Source organism: Gopherus evgoodei, chromosome 3 (assembly GCF_007399415.2).
Source record: "Gopherus evgoodei ecotype Sinaloan lineage chromosome 3, rGopEvg1_v1.p, whole genome shotgun sequence".
Taxonomy (NCBI): domain Eukaryota; kingdom Metazoa; phylum Chordata; order Testudines; family Testudinidae; genus Gopherus; species Gopherus evgoodei.
This window is the reverse complement of record NC_044324.1, coordinates 21,174,843-21,180,847: the sequence shown is the minus strand read 5'-3', so window position 1 is coordinate 21,180,847 and position 6,005 is coordinate 21,174,843.

Sequence of the window (6,005 nt, the reverse complement as noted above, 5' to 3'; positions counted from 1 at the left end):
AGGGAATGAACAGAACAAGTAATCATCAAGTGTTCCATCCCCTGTCTCCCATTTCCAGCTTCTGTCAAACAGAGGCTAGGAACACCATCCCTGCCCATCCTGGCTAACAGCTGTTGAAGGACCTATGTCCATGAACTTATCTAGTTCTTTTTTGAGCCTCACAGAAGAAGTGGCTCTACTGGAGGGATTTGAATGTGAGAATATTGGTAGGTGTGGTGGGTTTGGGAAGTCATTCCTTGCCCAGTAGATAGCACAAAAGACAGTGCAAAGAGGAGAGGGTAAGAAGGAAACAAAGTGCTGTGAAGGACAGAAGAGGGATGCAAAAAGACAGGCAATCTGAGATATGGCCCAGTGTGGAGCTTTGTAGTGAGAATGTGAATTTTAAACTCAGTACAATAGATAGAGGCAGCAGAATCTTTCCAATAGAAGAGTGATACGGCCTGAGCAGTAGACAAAGATGATAATTTTGGCTGCTGCATTTTGGCTAGGCTGGAGAGGAGTAATATAGATGATACAAAGAATCAAAGGTAAAAATGTCATTATTGCTTGAATTGAGACTAAGGAACATTGGCAAGGCACATTGGAGTGACTATACCATTCTTGTTCTGCAGAGACACTGAGGGCTCCAGCCTCTGCATTTATTAATTTAGACCTTTCACCAGAACTAAATTAACTAAAAGAAGAAAGAAAGTCTCACTTTCTTTGTTGAACTGAGGCTCACTTGTTTAATAGCAGAACATGAATTTCAGGGAAGTCTGGCAGTTACTAGCACTTTTTTTTGCTTTCCACTGTAATTTTAAGCAACTGTTTCTTGCAGGCAGACTATGTCTTTGAGGTGATGGCTAAAATTCAAAACTACACTCAGAAAAAAAAAATTCCCTATGTGCCATAGCTGAAATTTAGCAAAGAGATGAGAGTCTAAACATGTCTGGAAGGCTGTGTTTGCTGGGACTGTGATCCAGGGTCTGGCCCTGGAGTGTTTCCTACATTGCAGACTTGGGAATGATATGGAAAAGTGAGCTTCTCCAGTTTCTGTTTGTAGAAGGTGTAGGTCATTCACCAAACCTCTCCATGCACTGCTGCCGTTTTGGCCCACAATCAAAACAGACGAGTGTTGTGGAAGGGATCAAACCATATTACAATCAGGCTGAAAAAAACCCCAGACTTTAGCCCAGGTCTAGCCTAATAAGGTCACAATGAAGCTTGACCACTGTTTGCTTCTGTTGTGGCACAAGGGGCCTTGAAAATATAGAGTCAAATCTCCCTTGACTTGAAGCCATGGAGTTGCCAAGGATATAAGTCAATGAGGACACAGTGTCAGCTACTTAGGATGTTCTAACTGATAAATGCCTGATTTCTCTGTCTTAGTCATTGTCATTTCTGAACACATAAATGTCAAGGAGTCAAGTCTTGGGAGGAAAAAGAAAGCCAAGGGGGATTTCCCACCCCCATCTCCCACAGGTAAGGTTGTGAAGGAATGTTTGAAGCTGGGAGACATCAGAGAGAAAGGTAGGAGAGAATGAGCAAAGATGCTGGTGGGGAACTTGTCTGCAATGGGATAAGCAAGAGGTCTAGAAACTGAGCAAAGAAACCAATGTGGCCCCTTGTCCCTGTGAAAGGAAACTGTAAAAGAAGTGAGTTATGGGTGTGGCAATCTAGGTGGAGATTTGTTTTTCTTTAAGAGACAGTGCTTAAAGAAAACCGCAGCATTAGTGTCAGGTGGGGACTGGAAAGCTAGTAGACAGTTTTTTTCTAGGAAAGAGAATCTATAAAGAAATTGGGAAATGGAGCTAGGGAATCTTAAGAACAGGGTAAAGGAAGATGGAGAAAAACTGTCCGAGACCTGAAGATTGTTCAAAACATCTCTCTTGGGGGAAGACAATTTTCTGTATGGCTAAGCCATGCAAAACCTCAGTTTGGGTTTGGAAACCAGCATTGGTTTGGACTGTCAGGAGAAACTTCATGTGCTTCCTAAGTGAATCCTGAAGGTAATTACATTTTATCCGTATAAAATATGATAGTATCTGCATCCAGATTCTCATTTGGCAAAGGCAGTTCAAGCCTCAATCAAAGCTTAATTTCTATTTCAGGTGCCTAAGTGCTGCCTGGTGTTCTAACAAGCTTTCAGCCCAGAAAGTGGTGGAAATCTTGGCAGTTCAGCTGTTCTGTGAGATTTATAGCATCTTTGGCCTCAGTAATGTTACTCATGAATAACATCAGCATAAGTGAGATGAGAATTGGGCTCATTGTCTTCAGTTTCCAGTCAGGAGATGTACAAGTGTTGTGAGTTTAGGGTTATTAGGCACCTAAGAGACTGCTTTGTCATTGTTCAGAGGTAAGTATCTGATTTTTACAGAACCAGTTCATCCTCTGCCTCCTACAGCAGCATGAATGCTTATTGTGCCTGTGATTTTATTCATTTGCCTCAGGTATAAATACACTGTACTGTTGCCTGCACTGTGTACACAACTTTACAGAGGTAATCCACATAATAATTCAAATACTTACAGATTAGTGCGTCAGGCACTTCCTTACTTTTCAGCATTGGTAATCCTACCTTTTCACTTCTCAAACCAATATGATAGCCATTAGATAAGGAGTAGCAGGAAAAGATATGTACTCTTTTAAGAGCTGTTTCCAAGTGAATCTTATTGCAAAGCTCTCCATAAAACAGTCACTGAATCATATAATCATAGACATGTAGGGCTGAAAGAGACCTAGAGAAGTCATCAAATCCAGCCTCCTGTGTGGAGGCAGGACCAAGTAAACTCAGACCATTCCTGATAGGTGTTTGTCTGACAGGTTCTTAAAAACCTCCAATGATGGAGATACCACAGCCTCCCTTGGAAGCCTATTCCACAGCTTAACTACCCTTATCGTTAGAAAGCTTTTCCTATTATCTAACCTAAATTTCCTTTGTTGCCCACTAAGCCCATTCCTTCTTGCCCTACCTTCAATGGACACTGAGAACAATTGATCTCCATCCCCTTTATAACAACCCTTAACACATTTGAAAACTGTTATCAGGTCTCCCCGTAGTATTCTTTTCTCCAGACTAACATGCTCAGTTTTTTTAACCTTTCCTCATAGTGTAGGATTTCTAAACTCTTTATCATTTTTTTTGCTGTCTTCTGGACTCTCCCCAATTTGTCCCCATTTTTTCTGAAGACCATTTGAAAATCATATTAAGAGGGATTAATTTTCATGTATAGAATAAATAAGCCTTCTCAGTTCAGTTTCTAGTGGACAAAGGTCAACATCACAAAAATGATTGCTATCATTGTCAATATTTGGCAACCTTGCATATCCCAGCAGTGTAAGCCAGGAGCTGGCATAAGTATTTCATTGATTCAGAGCTGAACACAGTCACCTGCATCATTAGAGGTTGCTTTAGCCACACATTAACATCTAATTTATAAGTTTTGGCTCATATAGCTCCCCCAAATCTTTGATGAGATGCCAGCACCCTTTTAACTTCGCGGAGAGCAGAATGATGGATGAAAACACCTTGCTGCGCTTAGAGGTGACAATGGTTCTAAGAGGTGCAAGTAAGCAATGCACACTTCCTACAAGAAGATCTGCCTGCCTTCAGAAAAAAATACCTACAACCTGCAATTCCTGCTGACTTTCCACAGCTGACTCTGTGACATCCTTTTGCGGCAGCCATTGCACACATGTCCAGTGCTGCTGGCCCAGTGTCTGTCTTAGCACCGGGGTGCTGACAAATTTCAGAAGGCCTCACTTACATCCAACTGTTTGTAACCTGGGACACAGATTCTTGACTAGGCTGATGACTGGAATGGCCAGAGGGGCTGCTAAACTGCAGAACTTTTGGCTTAGTTTAATCTTCACAGTCTGACTGTGGAGCAGTGATGCAGATGATCAGTTGTGGTGGAGAAGTGCATGATTCAAAGATTGGAGGGTGGACGTCAACACCTTGCTGCCCTCGATGATACAGTTCTTAGGTGGCTGAACAATCTAGATACCAACTTGTGACACATTTGAAAGAAGTTAAACTGATGCAACATGGGTAGACAAGAACTAACCTGGTGTAATTTACCATTAAGAGCCATGAGGGTGCAGAGTACTGCAAGTCAAGCTCTAGTGCTTAGGGTGCTAGCCAGTAAAGACCTGGGTTCTATTTCTTGCTCTACTGCAGACTTCTTGTGTGACCTTGGGCAAGTCACTTAGTATAGCTTTGCCTTACTTCCCCAACTCCAAAATGGGGATAATAGCACTTCCCTACCTCACAGAGATTTTGTGAGGATGAATACCTGAAAGGTTCTGATATGCTCAGGTATTACAGTAATTGGGGACATAAAAAGAAGTGTGAGTTGGTATTTTCAAAAGTACAGAGGGTTGATCTAACTCTGCTAGGCTACCGTTGAAGTCTGTTGAAGCTTTACCATGGACATGATAGAAAGCAGTTAGGCCATATAGTGAGGTGGTCACCTGCATCTGCCTGGAAGGGCTTAAAACAACCCAGGAGAGGGCTGTTGCGGGAGTGAGCAGTTCCCAGGCTGGGTGGGGAAGTAGGCTCAACTGTGGCCATGGTCCAGTCAGGGTTCAGCTGGCCCTTATAAAAGGGCAGTGGGCCAGGAGCACAAACACTCTCTCTCTCTCACCTTTGGAGAGGGAGAGACCAGGCTGCCTGGGGAGCTGAGGAAGCTACAGATGGTGGAGCAGTGCTGGGGAAGGGCCAGGGAGCTAGGGAGCTCCAGCCTAGCAGAGCCCCAGGCTGCAGGCCGAAGAAAGGACCCACTAGAGGGTACTAGGGCTGCAGAGGGGCAGCTCCTCTATAGGTAGAGGAAGCAGGTCCAAACGCAACCTTGCCTGTGATGAATGGCTTATACTGCAGTCTGCGCCAGGGAGCGGGGGCTAGTTGGTGACTGGCAGTAGCCTACGACTGAGGCAAGGTGGGGATAGTGGGTGGGGGTTCCCCGGGGAGGGGAAACCCAGAGACTGAGGGGTGTACTGCCAGGGGGCAGTACCCCGGTGTGCAAGGGGCACCAGATCTGGGAGGGACACGGGGGCCGGGAAAAGCAGGACACCGGCCTGCAGAGGGCACTCCGACGGCTGGAGAGCTAATTCTGAGAGGGTACCAGCAGGAGGCGCCGCAGGGGTGAATCATGCACGGTTACAGGCCACTACTGCGTATTTTTGGAAATCCCACCCACAGTCTTCCACTTGTCCCTACCTTCCATGTCACCTCCGAAGATGGGTCTGAATCTTGTGAAATTTATCCAACCTTGCCATTTAAAAAGGTATTTTCAAACTGCTCAGGAGGAGTTTGATTATATTTAATGCATCAGATCTGCTATTATATGTACTATCTGCTATTCTTATCAAATTTCTCATGTTAAAAACCCAGGTTGTTACATAATTGAGATAGCAGCAAAGAATCCTGTGGCACCTTATAGACTAACAGACGTTTTGGAGCATGAGCTTTCGTGGGTGAATACCCACTTCCTCAGATGCATCTGAGGAAGTGGGTATTCACCCACGAAAGCTCATGCTCCAAAACGTCTGTTAGTCTATAAGGTGCCACAGGATTCTTTGCTGCTTTTACAGATCCAGACTAACACGGCTACCCTCTGATAATTGAGATAGATGCTCAATAGTTTTCTATTCTTATGACAAAGATCAATTAAAAAGAGAGAGAGAGAATTCTCAAGGATACACACTTCACATTCTTTTGGAGAGTCTAATGAGAACAGAAAATGACAAGAAAAGAGCCCATAGTCACTAGACAATATTAAAGTTCTGGAATCAGATCTACATGGCAGCCCCACTGAGTGCACATGTATCTTTCAGAGCAGAACTTGATCCATAACCACTCCTGATTCTCCTCTAATATTGCTTCTGTCAAAGCTACAGTTAAATGTATAAAGGAGGTATTTTCAGAAGGCTGAAGTATGAGTACCTGCACCTTTAAGGTGCTAATATGACTTAGGAATGCAGAAGTGTTTTAGCATTGAAGTGACTGGGATATGGGATAGTCCCCT